The 9,561-nt window shown below is 34.6% G+C and overlaps 1 protein-coding gene across 1 annotated transcript in view; it reads right to left on the bottom strand.

Moving 5' to 3' along the window:
• Window positions 1–9,352, bottom strand: part of LOC144957001 (uncharacterized) — a 47,746-nt gene extending 38,394 nt beyond the window's left edge. Inside the window, exon 1 of the mRNA XM_078887909.1 lies at window positions 8,889–9,352. The gene's annotated coding sequence lies outside the window, so the exon portion shown is untranslated. The remainder of the gene's footprint in view (window positions 1–8,888) is intronic.
• Between the last annotated feature and the right edge of the window lie 209 nt (window positions 9,353–9,561).

Below are 9,561 nucleotides of genomic sequence, written 5' to 3' on the forward strand. Positions count from 1 at the left end.
AGCTTGCACACAAATGACTCTAACATGAGACAGTCATTACTCGAAACAGCTGCTGATGTTCCAAATCTGGAGAACAGAATTCTAAGATCTTCCTCCTTTTGAAGAAATTTTAGAGCTTTCAGCTTTCCTTGCCCAGCAAAGCAACTTGTTGTGTCACAGCCTGTGAATGCATGGACACCAAGTAATGCATCACACATCTGTTTAGACAAAGTCTTTGCTATCTGAGAGACATTGATTTGTCGCCTGTTGTTGCCACAGCCAGTATCAAAAATCCGGGTCTTTCCAATTGTCGCTGAGAATGAAAGGAGAAGTAAGAAGACATCCTTGTCTTGTGATCTGACAACAATTGTTTCACAGTTTGGTTGGCGGGAAGCATATTGACAGTGCAGTATAATTCGTGTGTCTGCCTCTTCCTGTGATGAGTAGAGATCTAGACAAGGTACAGCTGTGGTAAATTCATCCGCGTCACTGTAAAGTAAGGTGCATCTCTCTTCACAGACAAAGAAGATTTCCCTTTGTTTCTTTGCATATTTGTTACTTTCCCATTCCTTGAGGAGAAACCTGATAAGGGATCTTTTGTTATCAACGCAGCTGAGAAATGATTTCCAACGTCTGGGCACTGTTGTTGCAGATCCTCTTAACAAGTATGCATTATCTTCAGAAGATCCTCTCCTCAATCTCTCACAACCTTTGATTGAATCTTCTATGTAAGTATCAGTCACAAAGTGTACACAAGCTGCTTGTGGTAAGGAGGAAAATGTAAGTTTGGCTACTTCACCAAATGTATTTGGGATTGCTGACAGAGTTTGTAACAGTGCATTGCCATCAACAATGTAAACGGTATTTGTTTTTTTTTGTTTTTTTGCATAATCCTCGAACATTAATGAATTGCAGGCGTGAGCTTGTGCAACAGAGTTGCTTTGTTGGTCTTCAGAGGTAAACCATCTGATGAAGCCAGCGACCATGGAGTAGGTGTTAGAGGATATTGAAGAACTTTTTGAATATCAACACTGTGCTCTTGGGACAAAACAAGAAGCTGGCCAAATAAATTTCTTTGTGCCTTGATTTTGACCACGTTCATGTCTTTTTTCACTGTTATCACTTTCCTCAATGATGCAAATGTCTTGGTCTTATTCCTTTCTAATGGCTTGTGAAATTCTACAGTCTTTTCCTTCAGTCTGTTTTCAACAAAACTTTCAAACAATCTTTTTCCTGTTTTTTCCACGGCTAGCAGGTCATCAGCAACATCCTCTTGCACTTTCATTCCTGAAGCTAGACTGACCAGACCATCTTCAACTTCAAAGGGATTGATAAATGCTGAAAATGCCTGGAGGATCTTTTGCACTAGCTTTTCACTTTGTCTTTTTTCTGCAAGGCTCAATTCTTTGTGGGTGTCTATATCTATACAGTTGTTGTTGCTGATCATTCTTTGGGTTGCTGATACATATTCTGCTCGATTGTGTCTTGTTACACTCCAACGGTAAAAGACTCTTGCTGAACCCAACAATACCTCCTTTTGTCTTTGCATGTTTGTTTATTGTTTGTCCAATGGTCATATCAACTGCTATTCTTCCAGCAGGCGTCCTTGATCTGGAGACACTAAATCCATTATCTTGTAACATTTCTTCTGCCCTGGGTGGGAATGAATCAGGTTGGCTAGTGACACAAAATATACACTGAGATACTTGGCATAATTGTGGTGATTCATGGTAAAAAGCAGTGGGCACAGTTCTTTTAAACAAGATATATGAAGAAGAAAGTTGTTTGTCTTTGTAGCTCACAGAAACTGGAGGAGAAGCCAAACTCTGTCCATGTATTGGATCAGTATTGTGCAGTTTTTCCGTACTTTCCTAAGCGGACACTCTCTTTGAAGGCTGGGAAAATAACTCAGCATACACAGTTGACTGGAGAATTTTATTAGCTGTATGGCTTGAAATTCTTCGGTGAATTCCTTTATGTAAGACATGAGGTCTTTACTGAGTTTTGAATCCGTGTCCTGCTCAAATTTTGCAAACAGAAGCGTCTCTAGAGCCTCCAAAACAGACACATGCACTCGTATAACCCTGTTGTAGTTCTTTCCACTCATAACCCTATCCATAGAACATGTGCACATAGCCCTGCTTCAGTCACAATTTCCTCAAAACCAGATCCACTTTGGAGCTTTCCCAGGGCCCTAAGATATGACATTATGGTGTGAAAGACACCCAGGTGAATAATGACTGTTTTGTAAAGCTGTGGGTTTTGCCAGACAATATCGTAAGCTTTCTTTACTACAGCAAGGTCAAATGTTACAAATGTATATGTGTTATATGCCCATTAATCATGCCTGAATTGTGCTAGTACAAAATTCCTCTTGTTTATTTATCACTGAAAGGAAGCAAATACACTGTAATATATATTTTTTTCATATTATAGAGAAAATGGCTATCAAAGATTTAAAAACCCTATATAGCTTTGTAAAATATTTTATGATATGAGGCAAAAAATGAGAAATGACAATAAAATTCCACTATTTATTGCATTTGAAGCAATTTTAGGGTGATAAACAATCATTTTATTCACAAAATGAGTTCACGAAAAATTGCACCCGATGACCTTTCAAGGGCCATAACTCCTGTAAATGATACTTGAAAAAACTGTAACACCCGGATTAATTTGTGTTATATGTCCCTGAAGCATGCCTGAATTGAGCTAGTGCAAAATCCCTCTTGTTTATTCATCCTGAAGGGAAACAAGTACACTGTAATAGATTTTATTTTCAAATTATAGAGAAAATGGCTATCAAAGATTTTAAAACGCTATATGGCTTTGTAAAATATTTTATGATATGAGGCAAAAAATGAGAAATTACAATAAAATTCCATTATTGATTGTATGTGAAACAATTTTAAGATGATAAACAACCATTTTATGCACAAAAACGATTTCACAAAAAATTGCACCTAATGACCTTTCAAGGGCCGTAACTCTCGTAAATGACACTTGAAAAAACGGTAACACCCGGATTAATACTCAAGATATATTGCTGTTTCAGAAAAAACCATGTGGCGAAAACTCCCCCAAGGGGGGGGGGGGAGGGTTTCGCCCACTGGCCCATGCACTAGTCGTAAGTAGAGCTCAAGGAAACAAGCTATTTCATTGGTTGAACTATTGAATACAACTCACGATTTGTTTTCTTTTGTGGCAAAAGACTGGCATTTTGACGTCATTTGTTGGTCAGTGTCAGGCTATAACTTTACGATGGCCACGATATGAGAGGGTGTTTAGATCTTTTTTTTTTAACTTTCCTGTCAGATGGATTGGAAGGGAGGGGCGGTCACATCAACGGCCCCCTATCTATCGGTCTATCTATCCCCAGGTCACCTGATATCACCACTCTTGATTTATTTTTCTGGGATTACGTTAAAGACAGAGTTTATGCCAACCGAGTAAAAGACTGCAACCATCTCCAAATCAAGATAAGGGAATCTGTGTGTTAAATATGTTTTGTGTCACACTGAATCAGACCGTAGCCATCGTTAACTTATAGATAGAATGCGCTTGGCCAAGGAGTTCACAACATTGCCATCCGGAAGTATAACGGACCAACACACAAACTCTGTGTAACCATGAACTTTTATAGTCTGGTTAATACAGTTTAGTGAGAACAACTCACAAACGCGGATGGCAAAAACAATAACAAAGGCCTGAGTGACGTCATCTGCATACTATCTATTGCCTGACACTGACCAAAAAATGACGTCAAAAGGCCAGTCTTTGGCCAGAAAATAAAACAAATCATGAGTTGTATTCAATAATTCAACCAATGGGATCACTTGTTTCCTTGAGCACTACTAACGACAACTCACTAGGCGCTGCAAAAACCGTTTAAAATGACGTCAAACTATAAGTCCCAGTGGGTTCTAGGGTCAGGCTACAAATTATCGAAGGCTACGATCAGACGCATTTTAATTTTTCTTCAATTTTTGCGTCAAAATATGGCTTGATTCAAATGTCTCCCTTTTAACAAAAGCGCGACTGTATTGTACGGGCTTATATCATCTTCCTGAAATTTTCACCACATAAAAAAAAAAAATTTTTTAAAACAAACAAACCCCAAAAAACCTTTGAATAGTAATGGAAAACTATGCAACCAACAACAAAAACAAACAAAAAACTAGATGTTTCTATCATTTCTAGTTTTCGATATTTCAATGGGAGCGATCGATATTCATGTTTTCGTCCAACCAAGTCATCAATCACATGATTTGTCATGTCTAGCGATTGGATATTTCTTCAGAAATGTAAACACGCTGCTTTGCTTATGGAAGTTATAAACATACCCATGTGTCAAGCTGAACAAAATGACCAATCGTGATGTTAGAAATTTCAAAAACTGTGAACACTTTTCACTATGTGGGTCACTTAGGGCACATATTCCAATGTGACCAATGACCTCGAGCACATGGAAATGTAATATAGATCATGCCCATTCTTTATCTGGTGGGACCAAAATAAAAAATAAAAACCCTGTATACGAGACGTGGGAAAGCCGTGATTTTTCAAATTCATTCCCGACGTTGAATGTTTAAACAGTCGAATCTTTTCTTTCTTTCTTTTTGTAATAAATATTTAAATCAACAATAAGTTTTTGTTTCTTTTAACAATCAGCGAGTCTCAGTGTTTGGAACTGTGTTCGTTCTGTTGTCAAGAAGGTAGCGTAACACAATAACATGCGACACACTAGGTGATTTTTCTGTGTGCATACACACGACAATGCCGTATAAATAACAATGTTAGGCCGATAATACCATATATACACATACAGTGGTTAGGTAATATTGTTTATATCTGTAGAAAATAATATATCATGGATCGATAGATGAATGGATAAGGAGGTAATGGAGACAATGTGTTTGACGCTCTAAAAATGCTACCGTGCTGGTAATGGGAGCGATCAAAATTACCTTTCCATGTGCTCGAGGTCATTGGACACATTATGTGCTCAAAATGACCCACATAGTGAAAAGTGTTCACAGTTTGAGAAACATCCAACATCACAATAATGGGAGCGATCTATATTCATGTTTTCGTCCAACCTATTCATCGATCACATGATTTGTTGCTGTACAACGATTGGACATTTCTCAATGTATCTAAACACGATGCTTTGTTTATGAAAGTTGTAAACATACCCATTGTTTTTGTTTTGTTTTGTTTTGTTTTGTTTCTGTTTTGTTTTTTGTTGTTGTTTTTTGTTTGTTTTTTTTTTTTTTTTTTTGCTGTTGTTGTTTGTTTTTTTTTTTTTTTTGTGTTTTTTTTTTTTGGGGGGGGGGGGGTTGGGTTGTTTTGTTTTTGTTTTTTTTGTTTTTTTGTTTGTTTGTTTTTTTTTTGGGGGGGGGGTTAAAAGAGAAGGTTACTGGGATGAAGATAGGGGATAAGAAGAAGAAGAAGAAGAAGAAGAAGAAGAAGAAGAAGAAGAAAGAAGAAAGAAGAAGAAGAAGAAGAAGAAGAAGAAGAGAAGAAGAAGAAGAAGAAGAAAGAAGAAGAAGAAGAAGAAAGAAGAAGAAGAAGAAGAAGAAGAAGAAGAGAAGAAGAAAGAAGAAGAAGAAGAAGAAATAGGATGATGAGATAGGAGAGAGCAGAGAGAGGAAGGAGAGGGATCAGAGAGAGGAGGAGGCAAGAGAAGGAGGAGAGAGTTAGTGAGTATAGGTAGTAGTAGGTAGTAGTAGTAAGTGGAGTAGAGTAGTAGTAGAAGTAGTAGTAGTATAGTAGTAGTATAGTTAGTATAAGTAGTAGTAGTAGTAGTATAGTAGTAGTAGTAGTAGTAGTAGTATTAGGTGTAGTAGTAGTAGTGTATAGTAGTAGTAGTAGTTAGTAGTTAGTAGTTAGTAGTTAGTAGTAGTGTAGTAGTAGTAGTAGTAGTAGTAGTAGTAGTAGTTGTAGTAGTAGTTAGTAGTTAGATAGTATGTAGTAGTAGTAGTAGTAGTGTAGTAGTTAGTAGTAGTAGTAGTAGTTAGTATGTAGTAGTAGTAGTAGTAGTAGTATAGTAGTAGTAGTAGTAGTAGTAGTAGTAGTAGTAGTAGTAAGTAGTAGTAGTAGTAGTAGTTGTAGTAGTAGTAGTAGTGAGTAGTAGTATAGTAGTAGTAGTAGTAGTAGTAGTTAGTAGTAGTAGTAGTAGTAGTTAGTAGTAGTAGTAGTTAGTAGTAGTAGTAGTAGTAGTAGTGTTTGTAGTAGTAGTAGTAGTAGTAGTAGTAGTAGTAGTAGTAGTAGTGTAGTAGTAGTAGTAGTAGTAGTAGTAGTAGTAGTGTAGTTAGTAGTAGTAGAGTAGTAGTAGTAGTAGTAGTAGTAGTAGTAGTAGTAGTATAGTATAGTAGTAGTAGTAGTAGTAGTAGTAGTAGTAGGTAGTAGTAGTAAGTAGTAGTAGTTAGTAGTAGTAGAGATAGTAGTGAGTAGTAGTAGTAGTAGTGTAGTAGTAGTAGTAGTAGTATAGTAGTAGTAGTAGTAGAGAGAGTAGAGAGATAGTATAGAAGAAGAAGAGAGAAGAAGAAGAGAGAAGAAAGAAGAAGAGAAGAAGAAGAAGAAGAAGAAAAGAGAAAAAGAGAAAAGAAAAAAAAGAAGAAAAAGAAGAAAGAAAGAAGAAAGAAGAAGAAACACTTATCACAACCTCTCAAAGTATAAAAGACACAAAGCATACAAATATATTTCTAATAATGACTCAAAAAAACGTTTTTTTGTTCTTTTTTTTTGGGGGGGGGTGTTTTTGTTTTGTTTTTGTTTTTGTTTCTTTTGTTTGTTTTTTTTCTGTTTTTGTTTTTTTGTTTTTTTTTGTTTTTTTTTTTTTTTGTTTCTTTTGTTATTGTTGTTGCTTTTTTTCTTTTGTTGTTGTTGTTGTTGTTGTTGTTGTTGTTTTGTTTTTTGTGAAGTAAAATATGTTGACTTTGTTCAGAGTTAAAGTTGTATACGCGCAATAAATATGTGTTTTTGATTGTTTGGGGAGAGGGTTTGGTGGAGAAGGGACTCTTTAAAAACGAATTTAGCAACAACAAAAAAAAAAAGAAAAGAAAAGAAAAAAAAAAGCAATAATATCGTTTCTTGAATGATTGATTGAAGCTCATTGGAATATCGATCTATGTCAAAATTTCAAAGTCAAATAAAAAAAATCGATATCTAAGGCGGTGATTTTTGGCCTAATGAATAAAAATGGCGGAAGAAAAATATTGGCTTATGCAAGGGTGGCATGGCTTGTTGTTTTTTGATTGATGGAGAAAATATAGCGATAGACGGGTGAAGGGTTTAGAATAGGAATGTGAAATAGAAGGGGTGGGTGGTGGGAGGAGTATATTATGTGATTAAGATGAGAACACACTGGGGGAAAGAAAAGAAAGAAAAAATTGTTTTTTATGAATGGAAAAAAACGTTATATTTATCGTGAAACCGTCGCAACAATAATTAAGTCTAACTCAATTACGTCCACAAGTTTCTTTAAGGATTTTAAAAAATCTCCTTTAACGATGATATCAAAATCATATCAACGACCTTATAATGTATTTTAAAAGCATTTTTCTGTTTTGCACAATGGAAGAAAAGAAGCCCACTATTACTTTTTTTTCGACAAAGACGAAGCTGTTACCCGCCAGTTACTCATATAACTATGGATGTGAAAATGTGAGTAAAAAGTCTTTTCCGAGGATTTATAATTTGCAACGCCCACAGTCTGACTCGAACCCTTGCATCTACTGGTCACAAGATCAGTGTCATCGATGGACCACCGAGCTTTTTTTTTATCTTATTTTATTTTATATATCTTTTTATCTATTTATTTATTTTATTATATTTTTTAAGCGCTTTGAGTTTTCGACGAAAGACGCTATAGAAATATGCTTATTATTATTATTATTATTATTATTATTATTATTATTATTATTATTATTATTATTATTATTATTATTATTATATTATAGTATTATTATTATCATCATCATCATCATCATCATCATCATCATCTCATCATTATTATTATTATTATTATTATTATTATTATTATTATTATTATTATTATTATTATTATTATTATTATTATTATTATTATTATTATTATTATTATTATTATTATTATTATTATTATTAGTATTATTATTATATCATCATTCATCATCATCATCATCATCATCATCATCATCATCATATTATTATTATTATTATTATTATTATTATTATTATTATATTATTATTATTATTATTATTATTATTATTATTATTATTATTATTATTATATTATTATTTTATATTATTTTATTTTATTTTTTAACTCGTTAAGGAGACTTTTCACCATTTTACAAGTTTCGCAAGGAAAATAATTTGAACCAGATGTGAGCTGAGAAAAAAAGTTAACATTGGTAAGGACATTGACAACAGTTTGAACAGTTAAATTTCCTTTATATAGAAGTTATATATTCCCTGTAACAAGTCTGATAATCCAAAATGTTATGGTCTCATTGCTGTAATAGAAATACAGTCAACCCAATGCTATATTATATCCATTATCACATTGCTATACCAATCCTATAATTATTGTGTTCGATTTTTAAACTTGTGATAGTAATAGCTAGGCTACTTGTAAATCTGTGCTAATAGGATACCTGCTCCCTTATTTCTCAATGAGACCCAGATACCAAAAATAGCTGTTTTTTATTTTTCAAATAATTTAATCTATACTCTCTGTGTGGCGAGTTGAATGTTTGGTCCCCAATTTTATTTTAATATTTCCTTTTATCCGTCAAAAAGCACTTCTCTTCATCATGATAGCCTTGGCCTTGATTTTCTACTTGGAGGAGTTTACCTTAAGGGACACGGACGTTTGATAAGATCTATTGCAAAAAGTTTTGAAAATGTATGATAGTACTTACCGGCTAGAAAGTCAAATCGTTTCCCCGCCAAAAGTTTGAACAGAATGAAACTCCATGCTACACGATTGGCACATAAAAGGGCGAAGCCCCATATCGCCCTTACTGTCCATAGAACTCATCAATCAAACTTTTGTTTGCTTTACACCCCCGACTTTCCCTTTCCATTGAAGCAATCGGTGACGACACAATTTAGGCTCTAGATTAAAATAACACCACAGTGATTTATGTATTTTAAGAATCTTGCGTTTCTTGGATTAATTAATACATTTTCTTTCTAAATATTTGATTTTGATCTTTTGAAAAAATAGAATTAAGTAAAAATATCAAATTTTATTTCATTTTTTTTACAAATGTTTTAATCGTTTTGGGTACTTCTCCTCGATATAACTAAAATGATGGTCACCGGAAAACCGGCGTTGCTAATAGACGCGCTACCTTCATGACTCCATTAATACGAGAGTTCCAGTTCCACCTCTCGTAGCTTGCTTATCAACGCTGTCTTCCTCTTAGCTCCTCCCACATTCCGTCGCCGTCGTGGGGGGGGGGGGGGGGGGGGGGGGGGGGGATGACTTTTGTGTGCTTGTTAGTTTGTTTGCGTGTTTGTCTCTTTGTTTTTGTTTTGTTTTATTTCCACTATGGTCTTAATGATGTTTGTTTTTCTCCTCATTTTTGT

This window comes from Berghia stephanieae, chromosome 11, assembly GCF_034508935.2.
Source record: "Berghia stephanieae isolate SIO BIC M18660-M18661 chromosome 11, UCSD_Bste_1.3, whole genome shotgun sequence".
Lineage (NCBI taxonomy): Eukaryota > Metazoa > Mollusca > Gastropoda > Nudibranchia > Aeolidiidae > Berghia > Berghia stephanieae.